The following is a 16,629-nucleotide window of genomic DNA, read 5'->3' on the forward strand; positions in this document are numbered from 1 at the left end:
GCTGTAGCTAAAGAAATGCACCAAAACATCCCTACCGTACCACCTCTCCTACCTCCACTTTCCCCTTCCTTTCCTCATCCTCACACCCCTTATCCCTCCTCCCCCATCTTCCCCTCCCCTCCCAGTCCTCTTCCATACCCTCCCTCCCCCTTTCCTCTCCACCCTCTACCTCATCCCCATCCATCCCTACTCCCCCATCCCCCACCCCTCACCCACCCCTCCCTGCCCTGCCCTCCCCTTCCATCCCCCACCCTCCCCTTTCCCTCCCAACCCCACACTCCCTTCCCCTACCCCTACTCCACCCCCCACCCTTCTCCCACCTCTCCCCACTCCCTTCGACCTCCCTTCACCAGCCCTTCCTCCCACCATACCTTCACCTCCATTCCCCCTGCTTTCCTCATCCCCACTCCCCTCATCTCTCCTCCCTCCACCTTCCCCCTCTCCCTCCACCTCCCTTACCCTCTCCCCCTCCTCTCCTTCTTCCCCCTCCCTCCCTCTCTCTCCCCTCCCTCCATCCCTCTCTCCCCTCCCTCCCCCTCCCTCCCACCCTCCCCCTCCCCCTCCCGCACCTCTCCTCCTCCCTCCCCTCTTTCTTCACTCCGCCTCCCTCCCTCCTCTCTCCCCTCCCCTTCCTCCCTCCTGTCCCCACCCTCCCCATCCCTCCCACTCTCTCTTCACTCCCTCTCCTGCTCTCTCACCCTCCCTCCCTCCTCCTCTCCCCCTCTCTCCTCTCCCTCTCCAACCTCTCTCCTCTCCCTACCCCTCTCCCTCCTCCTTTCTCATCTCTCTCTTCTTTCCCCCTCCCCTCTCCCTTACCCTCCCACCTCTCTCCCTCCCCACCCTCTCCCCTTTCTCCTCTCGCCCTCACCCTCCCTCCCTCCTCTCCTCTCCACACCATTTCCCTCCTCCCTCCCCCCTCCTCCTCCCTCCCCCTCCCCTCACCCTCTCTCTTCACTCCCCAAAAACCTCTCTCCTCCCTCCCTTTTCCCCACTCCCTCCTTTCTCCCTCCCTTCTCCCCTCCCACACTCCCCTTCTCTCCCTCTCCCCTTCTCTCTGCCTTCCAACCTCTCTCCCCCACCATCCCCCTCACCTTCCCCTTCCCTCCTCTCCCCTTCCCTCCCGCCTCTCCCCTCCTTCCTCTCCCTGTCCCCACCGTCCCTCCCCTCTCCTCCTCCCTACCCCCTCGCTCCCTCCTCTCCGGGGATTGGTCAGGGGCATTGTATAGCGACTGGTCAGGGGCATCATATAGAGACTGGTGAGGGGCATCATGTAGGGACTGGTCAGAGGCATCGTATAGCGACTGGTCATGGGCATCATATAGGGACTGGTGAGGGGCAGCATATAGGGACTAGTGAGGGGCATCGTATAGGGACTGGTCAGGGGCATCATATAGGGACTGGTCAGAGGCATCGTATAGCGACTGGTCAGGGGAATCGTATAGGGACTGGTCAGGGGCATCATATAGGGACTGGTCAGGGGCATCATATAGGGACTGGTGAGGGACAGTGTATAGGGACTAGTGAGGGGCATTGTATAGGGACTGGTCAGGGGCATCGTACAGCAACTGGTTGGGGCCATCGTACAGCAACTGGTCGGGGCCATCGTACAGCAACTGGTCGGGAGCATCGTACAGCAACTGGTTGGGGCCATCGTACAGCAACTGGTCGGGGGCATGCTATAAGGACTGGTCAGTGGCATGGTATAGAGACTGATCAGGGACATCGTATAGAGACTAGTGAGGTGCATCATATAGTGACTGGTCAGAAGATCATAGAGGGATTGGTCAGGGGCATCCTATTGTGACTGGTCAGGGGCATCGTACAGCGACTGTTCAGGGGCAATGTATAGTGACTGATCAGGGGCGTCGTCAGGGGCATCATATAGCGACTGGTTGGGGGCATCGTACAGCAACTGGTCGGGGGCATCGTACAGCAACTGGTCGAGGGCATCGTACAGGGACTGGTCAGAGGCATCGTACAGGGACTGGTCAGAGGCATCGTATAGCGACTGGTGAGCCACATTGTATAGCAACTGCTCAGAGGCATGCTATAAGGACTGGTCAGTGGCATGGTATAGGGACTGATCAGGGGCATCTTATAGGGACTGGTCAGGAGCATCATATACCGACTGGTCAGGGTCATCATATAGAGACTGGTGAGGTGCATCATATAGGGACTGGTCAGAAGATCATAGAGGGACTGGTCAGGGGCATCGTATAGTGATTGGTCAGGGGCATCCTATTGTGACTGGTCGGGGCATCGTACAGCGACTGCTCAGGGGCAATGTATAGTGACCGATCAGGGGCGTTGTATAGGGACTGGTCAGGGGCATCAGATAGCGAACGGTCAGGGACATCGTATAGGGACTGGTTGGGGAATCATATAACGACTGGTCAGGGGCATGGTATAGGGACTGGTCAGAGGAATGGTATAGGGACTGGTCAGGGGCATTGTATTGCGACTAGTCAAGAGCATCGTAAAGGGACTGGTAAGGGGCATCATATAGGTTCTAATCAGAGGTATAGTATAGGGATTGGTCAGGGGCATCATATAGCGACTGGTCAGGGGCATGGCAAAGGGACCGGTCAGGGGCATCAGATAGCGAATGGTCAGGGGCATCGTATAGGGACTGGTCAGGGGAATCGTATAACGACTGGTCAGGGACATGGTATAGGGACTGGTCAGAGGAATGGTACAGGGACTGGTCAGGGGCATTGTATTGCGACTGGTCAAGAGCATCGTAAAGGGACTGGTAAGGGGCATCATATAGGTTCTAATCAGGGGCATAGTATAGGGACTGGTCAGGGGCATCGTATGAGAAATAGTTAGGGACATTGTATAGCGACAGGTTAGGGGCATGGCATAGGGACTAGTCAGGGGCATCGTATAGCGAGTTGTCAGGGGGATCGCATAGGGACTGGTCAGGGACATCGTGTAGCGACAGGTCAGAGACATCATATAGGGACTGGTAAGGGGAATCGTATAGTGCCTGGTCAGGGGCATTGTATAGGGAATGGTGAGGGGCATAGTATAGCGACTGGTCAGGGTCATGGTATAAGGACTGGTCAGGGACATCATATAGGGACTGGTGAGGCCCATCATATAGTGACTGGTCAGGGGCGAGCTATAGGGACTGGTCAGAACACCGTATAGGGACTGGTCAAGGGCATCGTGTTGGGACTGGTGAGGGGCATCGTAGAGGAACTGGTCAGGGGCGTCATATAGGGAATGATTAGGGGCATCATAGAGGGACTGGTCAGGGGCATCGTATAGGGATTAATCAGGGGCATTGGAAAGGGACTGGTCAGGGGCATTGTATATGGACTAGTTAGGGGTATCGTATAGCGATGGTATAGCGACTGGTCAGAGGCATCGCATAGAGACTGGTGAGGGGCATTGTATATGGAATGGTGAGGGGCGTCGCATAGCGATGGGCCAAGGGCATCGGAGAGGGACTGGTCAGGCGCATCGTACAGAGAATCGTCAGGGGCATCGTATAGGGACTGGTCAGGGGCATCATACAGCGAATTGTCAGGGACATCGTATAGCGACTGGTCAGGAGCATGGTATCGGGGCTGCTTAGGGTCATCGTATAGGGACTGGTTGGCGGCATCGTATAGCGACCGGTCAGGGGCATCGTATAAGGTCTGGTTAGTGGCATGGCAAAGGAACTGGTCAGGGGCATGGTATAGGGACTGGTCGGGGCATCGGATAGCGAATGCTCAAGGGCATCATATAGGGACTGGTCAGGGGAATCGTATAACGACTGGTAAGGGGCATGGTATAGGGACTGGTCAGGGGCATCGTATAAGAAATAGTTAGGGACATTGCATGGCGACCGGTTAGGGGCATGGCATAGGGACTGGTCGGGGCATCGGAAAAGGACTGGTCAGGGGCATCATATAGCGAGTTGTCAGAGGGATCGCATAGGGACTGGTCACGGACATTGTGTAGTGACTGGTCAAGGGCATCATATAGGGAATGGTGAGGGGCATCGTACAGCGAATTGTCAGGGGCATGCTATAGGGATTGGTCAGGGGCATGGTATAGCGACTGGTCAGGGTCATGGTATAGGGACTGGTCAGTGGCATGGTATAGGGACTGCTCAGGGGCATCATATAGGGACTGGTCACGGGCATTGTATAGCGACTGGTCAGGGACATCGTATAGGGACTGGTGTGGCGCATCGTATAGTGACTGGACAGGGGCATGGTATAGGGACTGGTCAGAACACCATATAGGGACTGGTCAAGGCATCGTATTGAGATTGGTGTGGGGCATCGTATAGGGAATGATCAGAGGTGTCGTATAGGGACTGGTCAGGGGCATCGTATAGCAACTGGTCAGGGTCATCGTATAGGGACTGGTGAGGGGCATCATATAGCGACTGGTGAGGGGCATCGTATAGCGACTGGTTAGGGGCATCGTATAGGGACAGGTCAGGGCCATGATATAGGGACTGGTCAGGGGTATGGTATGGGGACTGGTCAGGGGTATGGTATGGGGGCTGGTCAGGGGCATGGTATGGGGACTGGTCAGGGGCATCATATAGGGACTTGTAAGGGGCATTGTAGAGGGACTGGTCAGGGCATGGTACAGGGGCTGGTCAGGGGCATCGGAAAGGAACTGGTGAGGGGCATCATATATGGAATGGTGAGGGGTATAGCATAGCGACAGGCCAAGGGCATCAGACTGGTCAGGAGCATCATACAGAGAATTGTCAGGGCCATCGTACAGTGACTAGTCAGGGGTATCGTATAGTGAATTGTCAGGGGCATGGTATAGGGACTGGTCATGGGCATGGTATAGGGACTGGTCATGGGCATGGTATAGGGACAGGTCAGGGGCATTTTTTAGGGACTAGTCAGGGGCATCGTATAGGGACTGGTCAGGGGCACCTTATAGTTGCTGCTCAGGGGCATCGTGCTGCGACTGGTGAGGGGCAACGTATAGCGACTGGTCAGGGACATCGTATAGGGACTGGTGAGGTGCATCATATAGTGACTGGTCAGGGGCATTGTATAGCGACTGGTTAGGGGCAAAATATAGCGACTGCTTAGGGGCATTGTATAGGGACTGGTGAGTGGCATCATATAGGGACTGGTCAGAGGAATCGTATAGGGACTGGTGAGGGGCATCGCATAGCGACTAGTCGGGGGCATCGTATAGGGACTAGTTAGAGGCATCGTATAGGGACTGGTCAGTGGCATCGTACAGCGAATTGTCAGGGACATGGTATAGGGAATGGTCAGGGGCATCATATAGCGACTGGACAGGGGAATGGTATAGGACTGGTCAGCAGCATGGTATAGGGGCAGCTCAGGGGCATTGTAGAGGGACTGGTCAGAGGCATCGTATAGCGACTGGTCCGGAGCATCGTATAGGGAATGTGAGGGGCATTGTATAGTGTTACGTACCCCGTAACTGGGTTGCCAAACCAGCAGAAATGGATCACTCAGTTGGAGTCTGGATTACTAGAACTAAGAAAGTTTTATTAAAGAAACAAGCAACACAGTACTCTAATCAAAAGGATAATAAATGCAACAGTTCAGCAATGATAAACATACATGTACACAGAATTAAGATAACAGGATCAATCAAGCTCTATCGTTGTCTAGGGGTAAATGACCAGTTTCAAAGTGACGCAAAGTTCAGTTCGATTTAGTTCAGTTCAGTTCGCAGTAATCACTGCCGTGGCGATGGACAGTGGGGGGAAGGAGAGAGAGAGCAAAACGAATGAATATTCAAGGCTTCCACACAGACCTTCACAGTCAGCTTTCGGGCGAGCCTTTTGTGATGTCATCTGAGGTCACCGACCGTGACCCCTCCGTTTCCAGATACGATCATTTCTCTGCGGTGAACCTGGCACCCAGGCAAGGGTGGACATACACCAGGTTCCCGCCGATCGTGCCTTTCCACCCTGTGCGTTTATGGCCCGGTACTTCCCACCGACTTGTGAGAGACGCACCGCTTCCAGGGTCTTGTTACCTCGGGGTGTCGTGTGTGTCGCCTTAGCGAACCTGTCCCTTTTTATCCCCCTGCTGGGGTATCGCCTGTCCATCACTTCAAACAGTTCAGGGTTCAAAGGGGGAGCCGATCTTGACAGCTCTCCTTCCCCTTCATTAACATCTCCAAATGCTGCTCTATTGTTTTCCTTATCTCTCTCTCTCCTGAAGACAGGTGGCAGACCAACTGCTGATTCCACTGGTGCCAGCCCAGGCCAGCTACATCTTAATCTATGTGTATTCTTGTCACACTTCCCCCCTTTAAGGATTTTTACCAGGGGTAAAAATTACAAACATGAATACATTATTTGATACACACAAATATACATCTTTATCAGCTATTTGATAAAACACTGATGAATTGCGATCAATGTAACCTCTCATTGGGTTTCGTCCCGGACCACAATAACAAGGGTCGTCCCATTCTGACATAGTTTTCTCTCGCAAGGGCTTAGTAGGAGGGGGAGGGGTAGTAACCGCAGAGTTATTGCAAAACTTCCTATAGTACCCCACCATCTCCAAGAGCCTTCTTAGGGCCCTCTTGTCTGTCGGGGTTGGGAGGTCAGCGATAGCCTGCACTGTAGCTTGCATCGCTGCCAGCTGCCCCTGTGTCACCACAATTCCCAGGTACGTGACCTTCGTGTGGCCGAACTCATTTTTTCCAAGGTTCACTATCAAGCTGGCTTCAGACAGCCGTATTACATCACCAATACACACCTCTGTGTTCGTCAGCCCTTTTGTCACCGAATTACTCATTCTATATGGGTGTGCCCGCTAGGCTGACCTAGTGTAACAAACACCACCTAACGTCCCAGTTCTTTGATCGCCTCGGGACAATCAAACACACGTGTGCGAGTCATTTACTTACTTCTCCTAAAGAGTCGCTTTGTTCGGGGATTAAGGGAGAGACCTTATCAGCAGAGCTGGCCAAAACAATAGCCTTTTCCCATCTGGTCAATACCATACTCATCTTTTCAAAATGGTTTTTTTCTCTTATCAGGGGGACCTAGCTTCATTGATTTCCGCGCTAACACCGACTAGGTTTGTTAGCATATCAAAAGCCTGTGACCGTCTCAGTTCGCGTCTGCCATGATCAATAACATCCTTCCTCCTGGGCAGCCGGTAAACCTCTTTCATGATTCCACCAACTGTTTCCTCCAGCACCGCAAAATGTCCACCGGGGGGTACCTCGTGGGCCATGTTAAAAACCTCATCCCCATAACTCTTTTGCACCACCACCCCCCCATTCCTCATCTGCGGGCACGGTACTTGGTTTCCCTTTCTTCCTTCACACTTCCTCCTCCACACAATAACCTACTGGTTCCCTTGTTAATTCTGCGTCAGAGAGAGCTGTCTCCGCCAAAACCATCAGCCCCTCGTCTCGCTCCTGTACCTGCACAAATTCTTTCCTGGCTAATGCTAAGTCTGTCTCAGCTCCCTCCCTACCTCTTGTTTCACTACATTCCTTCTTTTCACTTTCTACCCGCTTCTCGTACAAGGCTGGTAGAAACGTCTCAGCTAAATTTACTACCGCAGCCCCATGATGAACCTGTGAGTCCATGGGCAGGGCCTCAATGCTGGCAGGCTAACCTGTCAATCTCACGACTGGGAACACGACTCCCCCGGCGAGGTCATTACCGAGCAAGACTTCCATGCCTTTCATCGGTAATTCGGGCCTCACCCCGATCATGACTAGTCCAGAGACCAGGTTGCTTTGTAAGTGTATCTGGTGCAAAGGGACTGACTCTGTCCCTTCCCCAACACCTTTGACCTCTACCTCCCCAGTCTGGGTCTCTGAGCTAAACTCTAATACACTCTTCAGTATTAGTGACTGACACGCTCCCGTGTCTCTCCAGATCCGCACTGGAACTTGTTTTAACCCCTCCTTCACTGACACCAGTCCGGCCGAGATAAACCTCTCGCGCCCTTCCTGGACTTTTTCAGACCTGTCCTTCCCTAGCGGTTCGCTTAACAGCTCAATACAGCCAGTCAAAATCGCCGTTTTTCCTTTTCCCGTCTCCTTCTTTGGGGCAAAGCACCTGGACGCAAAGTGTCCGACCTTCTCGCAATTATAACAGACGACCCTAGGAGACTTCCTACCAGACTGCTCCCGGTCTACCTTATCCTTTTCACTAGTCCCCGGCTTACTTTCTGACTTTTCCGGCGGACTCTCCCCGCCGTCCTGACTACTCTTCTGGTAGCCTTCACTCGGGGAAAACTTCATTTTATGCGTCAACGCATACTCATCCGCTAACTTAGCAGTTGCGGCTAACATGGCTGCCTCTTTCTCATCTAGGTAGGGTCTCATACCCTCAGGGACATAACCTTTAAACTGCTCAATCAGGATCAGCTGTAGCAGTCTGTCATAATCCCCCTCTACCCCCTTCGAGGCGCACCAACGCTCACAATATGTCTGCATCTCACGGGCAAACTCTAAATACGTGCGGTCCCACTGCTTCCTCGCATTCCGGAACCTCTGCCGGTATGCCTCCGGGACCAACTCATAAATCCTGAGGATGGCCTCTTTCATCACCTCATACCTCTGGGCATCTTCCGCGGATAAAGCGGAGTAAGCTTGTTGGGCTTTCCCTTTCAGTACACTCTGAAACAAAACAGCCCACTTATCCCTCGGCCAGTCCTGACGTGTAGCAACTTTTTCGAAATGGAGGAAGTACCGATCCACGTCGGTATCGTCAAATGGGGGAACCAGCCTAACCTCCTGGGTCACCCGGAACCCTCCACCTCGGTTCGGCACGAGCCCCTGCTCGGCCCTTATCTTTAACTTCTCCAGCTCAAATTCCCTTTCCCTCTGCCTCTCTCTCTCTTCTCGCTCCCATTGCCTCTCTTTCTCTTCTCTCTCCAACTGTTTCTCTCTCTCTCTTTCTCCCGCCTTTCTAACCCTCTCTCTTTCTCCTGCCTTTCTAACTCTCTCTCTTTCTCCCACCTTTCTAACTGCTTCTCTTCGTGTTCTAACTGCCGTACCCAGAACTCGTGCTCGAGTCTCAGTTTTTCAAGCTGCACCTGTACCGCGTCTCCAGCAGGTTTTTCAATAGACACCACCTCCAGCTCGCCTTGGGGAAACACACCTTTAGATACATAGTGCTCTACAATAGCTCTGTGTATCTCCTCTCTCCTCATTGTCGACTTCACCTTAGCAAGGTTCAACCGTTTGGCCACAGCTACCAATTCCGATTTCCTGGCATCCTCTAATGCCTCCAAGGTCGGCGCCTTTATAAATTCCTCAGCCTCCATTTCTGCTGTTTGTCTTTTCTTTCTTTTGGGAATTTTGACCCAATCAATTTACTCCGTCCCAAATTTAGCGTTCAAAATCCTGGACGAGAACCCCACTTATGTTACGTACCCCGTAACTGGGTTGCCAAACCAGCAGAAATGGATCACTCAGTTGGAGTCTGGATTACTAGAACTAAGAAAGTTTTATTAAAGAAACAAGCAACACAGTACTCTAATCAAAAGGATAATGAATGCAACAGTTCAGCAATGATAAACATACATGTACACAGAATTAAGATAACAGGATCAATCAAGCTCTATCGTTGTCTAGGGGTAAATGACCAGTTTCAAAGTGACGCAAAGTTCAGTTCAATTTAGTTCAGTTCAGTTCGCAGTAATCGCTGCCGTGGGAAGTGGACAGTGGGGGGAAGGAGAGAGAGAGCAAAACCAATGAATATTCAAACGGCTTCCACACAGACCTTCGATATTCTTCGCAGTCAGCTTTCGGGCGAGCCCTTTGTGATGTCATCTGAGGTCACCGACCGTGACCCCTCCGTTTCCAGATACGATCGTTTCTCTGCGGTGAACCCGGCGCCCAGGCAAGGGTGGACACACGCCGATCGTGCCTTTCCACCCTGTGCGTCTATGGCCCGGTACTTCCCACTTCAAACAGTTCAGGGTTCAAAGGGGGAGCCGATCTTGACAGCTCTCCTTCCTTCATTAACATCTCCAAATGCTGCTCCATTGTTTTCCTTATCTCTCTCTCTCCTGAAGACAGGTGGCAGACCAACTGCTGATTCCACTGGTGCCAGTCCAGGCCAGCTACATCTTAATCTATGTGTATTCTTGTCACAATAGCGACTGGCCAGGGGCATCGTATAGGGACTGTACAGAGGCATCGTATAGCGACAGGTAAGGCGCATCATATAGCGACTGGTCAGGCTCATTGTATATGGATTGGTCAGAACATCGTATAGGGCCTGGTGAGGGGCATCGTATAGCGACTGGTCAGGGATATCATATAGGGACAGGTCAGGGCGATGATATAGGGAATGGTCAGGGGTATGGTATGGAGACTGGTCAGGGGCATCGTATAGGGACTTGTCAGGGGCATCGTAGAGGGACTGGTCAGGGGCATTGTATAGCGACTGGTCTGGAAATTGTATAGGAACTGGTCAGGGGCAAGGTGTATGGACTAGTCAGCGGGGTGGTATACAGACTTGTCAGGGCTTCGTACAGGGTCTGGTCAGGGGCATCATATAGCGACTGGTTAGGGGCATCGTGGAGGGACTGGTCAGAGGCATAGTACAGCGACTGGTCACGGGCACGGTATAGGGACTGGTCAGGGGCACGGTATAGGGACTGGTCAGGGGTATCGTACAGGGACTGGTCAAGGGCATCGTATACGGACTGGTGAGGGGCATCGTATTGCGACTGGTCGGGGGCATTGTAAAGGTACTGGTCAGGGGCATCGCATAGGGACTGGTCAGGGGCATCGTATAGGGACTGGTCTGGCAAATTGTATAGGGACCGGAGAGAGGTATGGTATAGCGACTGGTCAGAGGCATAGTATAGGGACATGTCAGGGGCATCATATAGGGACATGCCAGGAGCATTGTATAGGGACTGGTCAAGGGCATCATATAGGCACATGTCAGGGGCATCATATAGTGACTGGTCAGGGGCATCGTATAGGGACTGGTGAAGGGCATCATATAGTGACTGGTCAGGGGCGTCGTATAGCGACTGGTCAGGGGCATCATATAGTGACTGGTTAGCGGCATCGTACAGGGACAGGTCAGAGCCATGATATAGGGACTGGTCAGGGGCATCATATAGGGACATGTCAGGGGCATCGTATAGTGACTGTTCGGGGCATCATATAGGGAATGGTCAGAGGCATCATATAGGGACTGGTCAGGGCATCGTATAGGGACTGGTGAAGGGCATCATATAGTGACTGGTCAGGGGCGTCGTATAGCGACTGGTCACGGGCATCATATAGTGACTGGTTAGCGGCATCGTACAGGGACAGGTCAGGGCCATGATATAGGGACTGGTCAGGGATATGGTATGGGGGCTGGTCAGGGGCATGCTATGGGGACTGTCAGGGGCATCATATAGTGATTGGTTAGGGGCATCATATAGGGACAGTTCAGGGCCATGATATAGGGACTGGTCGGGAGTATGGTATGGGGACTGGTCAGGGGCATCATATAGGGACTTGTCAGGGGCATCATAGAGGGACTGGTCAGGGGCATCATATTAAAAACTAGTCAGGGGAATCGTATAGCGACGGGTTTGGGGCATCGTATAGGGATTGGTCAGGGGCATGGTATAGGGACTGGTCAGGGGCATTGGAAAGGGACAGGTCAGGGGCATCGTATATGGACTGGTTAGGGGTATCGTATAGCGATGGTATAGCGACTGGTCAGTGACATCGCATAGAGACTGGTGAGGGGCATCGTATATGGAATGGTGAGGGGCGTCGCATAGCGTTGGGCCAAGGGCATCAGAGAGGGACTGGTCAGGGGCATCGTACAGAGAATTGTCAGGGACATCGTATAGGGACTGGTCAGGGGCATCATACAGTGAATTGTCAGGGACATCGTATAGCGACTGGTCAGGGGCATACTATTGTGACTGGTCAGGGGCATCATACAGCGAATTGTCAGAGACATTGTATAGCGACTGGTCAGAGGCATGGTATTGGGACGAGTCAGCGGCATGGTATAGGGGCTGCTTATGGTCATCGTATAGGGACCGGTCAGGGGCATCGGACAGGGACTGGTCAGGGGCATCGTATAAGGACTGGTTAGTGGCATGGCAAAGGAACTGGTCAGGGGCATGGTATAGGGACTGGTCAGGGGCATCAGCTAGCGAATGCTCAAGGGCATCGTATAGGGACTGGTCAGGGGAATTGTATAACGACTGGTCAAGGGCATCGTAAAGGGACTGGTAAGGGGCATCGTATAGGGACTAATCAGGGGCATCGTATAGGGACTGGTCAGGGACATCATATAGGGACTGGTCAGGTGCATGGTATAGCGACTGGTCAGAGGCACAGTATAGGGACTGGTCAGGGGCATCGTATAAGAAATAGTTAGGGACATTGCATAGCGACCGGTTAGGGGCATGGCATAGGGACTGGTCGGGGCATCAGAAAAGAACTGGTCAGGGGCATCGTATAGGGACTGGTAAGAAGCATCGTATAGCGCCTGGTCAGGGGCATCATATAGGGAATGGTGAGGGGCATCGTACAGCGAATTTTCAGGGGCATGCTATAGGGATTGGTCAGGGGCATGGTATAGCGACTGGTTAGGGTCATGGTATAGGGACTGATCAGTGGCATGGTATAGGGACTGCTCGGGGCATCGTATTGGGACTGGTCATGGGCATCATATAGGGACTGGTCACAGGCATCATATAGGGACTGGACAGGGGCATGGTATAGGGACTGGTCAGAACACCATATAGGGACTGGTCAAGGCATCATATTGGGATTGGTGAGGGGCATCGTATAGGGTATGATCAGGGGCGTTGTATAGCAACTGGTCAGGGTCATCGTATAGGGACTGGTGAGGGGCATCGTAGAGCGACTGGTTAGTGGCATTGTATAGGGACAGGTTAGGGCCATGATATAGGGACTGGTCAGGGGTATGGTATGGGGGCTGGTCAGGGGCATCATATAGTTACAGGTCAGGGCCATGGTATAGGGACTGGTCAGGGGTATGGTATGGGGACTGGTCAGGGGTATGGTATGGGGGCTGGTCAGGGGCATGGTATGAGGACTGCTCAGGGGCAGCACATAGGGACTTGTCAGGGGCATCATAGAGGGACTGGTCAGGGACATCGTATAGGGATTAATCAGGGGCATCGTATAGGGACTGGTCAGAGGCATCGTATATGGACTGGTTAGGGGTATCGTATAGCAATGGTATAGCGACTGGTCAGTGGCATCGCACAGAGACTGGTGAGGGGCATCGTATATGGAATGGTGAGGGGCGTCGCATAGCAACGGGCCAAGGGCATCGGAGAGGGACTAGTCAGGGGCATCGTACAGGGAATCATCAGGGGCATCGTATAGGGACTGGTCAGGGGCTTGGTATAGGGACTGGTCAGGGGCATACTATTGCGACTGGTCAGGGGCATCATACAGCGAATTGTCAGGGACATCGTATAGCGACTGGTCAGGGGTATGGTATCGGGATGAGTCAGCGGCATGGTATAGGGACTGCTTAGGGTCATCGTATAGGGACTGGTCAGGGGCATCGTATAGCGACTGGTCAGGGGCATTGTACAGGGACTGGTTAGTGGCATGGCAAAGGAACTGGTCAGGGGCATGGTACAGGGACTGGTCAGGGGTTCGGATAGCGAATGCTCAAGGGCATCGTATAGGGAGTGGTCAGGGGCATCGTATAGCGAGTTGCCAGGGGGATCGTATAGGGACTGGTCAGGGACATGGTATAGCAACCGGTCACAGGCATGGCATAGGGACTGGACAGGGGCACGGTATAGGGACTGGCCAGGGACATGGTATAGGGACTGGTCAGGGGCATCGTATACGGACTGGTGAGGGGCATTGTATTGCGACCGGTCAGGGGCATCGTAAAGGGACTAGTCAGGGGTATCGTATAGGGACTGGTCTGGCAAATTGTACAGGGTCGGGAGAGGGGCATGGTATAGCGACTGGTCAGAGGCATAGCATAGGGACTGCTCAGGGGCATTGTATAAGCACTAGTCAGGGGCATCGTATAGTGAGTTGCCAGGGGGATCGTATAGGGACTGGTCAGGGACATGGTATAACGACTGGCAGGGGCATGGTATAGGGACTGGTCACGGGCATCATATAGCGACTGGTCAGGGGAATCGTATAGGGACTGGTCAGAGGCATCGTATAGGGACTGGTCAGGGGCAAAGAATAGCGACTGGTCAGGGGCATCGTGTAGGGACTGGTGAAGTGTATCCTATAGCGACTGGTCGGGGGCATCGTATAGTGACTGGTCAGGGGCATGGTAGAGGGACTGGTCAGAACACTATATAGGTACTGGTCAGGGGCATCTTACTGGGACTGGTGAGGGGAATCGTATAGTGACTGCTCAGGGGCATCATATAGCAACTGGTCAGGGGGATCGTATAGGAACTGGTCAGTCCATGATATAGGGAATGGTCAGGGGTATGGTATGGGTGCTGGTCAGGGGCATGGTATGGGGACTGGTCAGGGGAATCATATAGTGACTAGTTAGGGGCATCGTGGAGTGACTGGTCAGAGGCATAGTATAGCGACTGGTCAGGGGCATGGCACAGGGACTGGTCAGGGGTATGGTATAGGGATTGGTCAGGGGCATCTTATAGGAACTTGTCAAGGCCATTGTGGAGGGACTGATCAGGGGCATCGTATAGGGACTAATGAGCATCGTGCAGGGTCTGGTCAGGGGCATTGTATAGGAACTGGTCAGTCCATGATATAGGGAATGGTCAGGGGTATGGTATGGGCGCTGGTCAGGGGCATGGTATGGGGACTGGTCAGGGGAATCATATAGTGACTAGTTAGGGGCATCGTGGAGTGACTGGTCAGAGGCATAGTATAGCGACTGGTCAGGGGCATGGCACAGGGACTGGTCAGGGGTATGGTATAGGGATTGGTCAGGGGCATCTTATAGGAACTTGTCAAGGCCATCGTGGAGGGACTGATCAGGGGCATCTTATAGGGACTAATGAGCATCGTGCAGGGTCTGGTCAGGGGCATTGTATAGGGACTGGTCAGGGTTATTGCATAGCGATTGGTCGGGGCATTGTATAGGGACTGGTCAGAGGCATAGTATAGCGACTGGTCAGGGGCATGCTATAGGGACTGGTCACGGGCATGGCATAGGGACTGGTCAGGGGCATCGTACAGTGAATGGTTAAGGGCACCTTATAACAACTGGTCAGGGGCACGGTATAGGGACTGATCAGGGGCAGGGTATACGGACTGGTCAGGGGCATGGTATAGGGACTGGTCAGGGCATCTTACAGGGACTGGTCAGGGGCATGGTATAAGGACTGTTAAGGAGCATCGAATAACGACTGGTCATGGGCATGGTATAGGGACTGCTTAGGGCATGGGATAGGGACTGGTGAGTCGCTTCGTATAGCGACTGGTCAGGGGCATGGTACAGGGACTGGTCAGGAGCATGATGCAGGGACTGGGCAGGGACATTGTATAGGGACTGATCAGGGGCATGATATAGCGACTGGGCAGGGGCATTGTATAAGGACTGGTCAAGGGCACGGGATAGGGACTGGTTAGAGGCATGGGATTGGGACTGGTCAGGTACGTTGTATAGGGACTGGTCAGGGACATTGCTTAGCGACTGGTCAGGGGCATCGTACAGAGACTGGTCAGAGCCATGGTACAGGGACTGGGTAGGGATATTGTATAGGGACTGGTCAGGGGCATGGTATAGCGACTGGTCAGAGGCATAGCATAGGGACTGCTCAGGGGCATTGTATAAGCACTAGTCAGGGGCATCGTATAGGGACTGGTGGAGGGCATCGTACAGGGAATGGTCAGAGGCATCGTATAGTGACTGGTCAGAGGCAACGTATAGGGGACTGGTCAGGGGCATCTTACAGAGACTGGTCAGAGCCATGGTACAGGGACTGGTCAGGGGCATGGTATAGCGACTGGTCAGGGGCATTGTATAAGGACTGGTAAAGGGCACGGGATAGGGAATGGTCAGGGCATCGTATAGGGATCGGAGAGGGGCACGGTATAGTGACTGGTCAGAGGCATAGCATAGGGACTGCTCAGGGGCATTGTATAAGCACTAGTCAGGGGCATTGTATAGGGACTGGTCAAGGGCATTGTATAGGGACATGTTAGGGGCATCGTATAGCGACTGGTCGGGGGCATCACACGGGGAATGGTCAGAGGCATCGTATAGGGACTGGTCAGAGGCAAAGTATAGGGACTGGTCAAGGGCATTGTATAGGGACATGTTAGAGGCATCGTATAGCGACTGGTCGGGGGCATCGTACAGGGAATGGTCAGGGGCAAAGAATAGCGACTGGTCAAGGGCATCGTGTAGGGACTGGTGAGGTGCATCCTATAGCGACTGGTCAGGGGCACCGTATAGGGAATGGTGAGGGGCATCGTATAGCGACTGGTCAGGGGAATTGTATAGTGACTGCTCAGGGGCATAATATAGCGACCGGTCAGGGGCATGGTAGAGGGACTGGTCAGAACACCGTATAGGGACTGCATGGGCATCGTACTGGGACTGGTGAGGGGCATCATATAGCAACTGGTCAGGGGGATCGTATAGGGACAGGTCAGGGCGATGATATAGGGGCTGGTCAGTGGTATGGTATGGGTGCTGGTCAGGGGCATCGTAGAGGGACTGGTCAG

Source organism: Mobula hypostoma, chromosome 4 (assembly GCF_963921235.1).
Source record: "Mobula hypostoma chromosome 4, sMobHyp1.1, whole genome shotgun sequence".
NCBI classification, from domain to species: Eukaryota; Metazoa; Chordata; class Chondrichthyes; order Myliobatiformes; family Myliobatidae; genus Mobula; species Mobula hypostoma.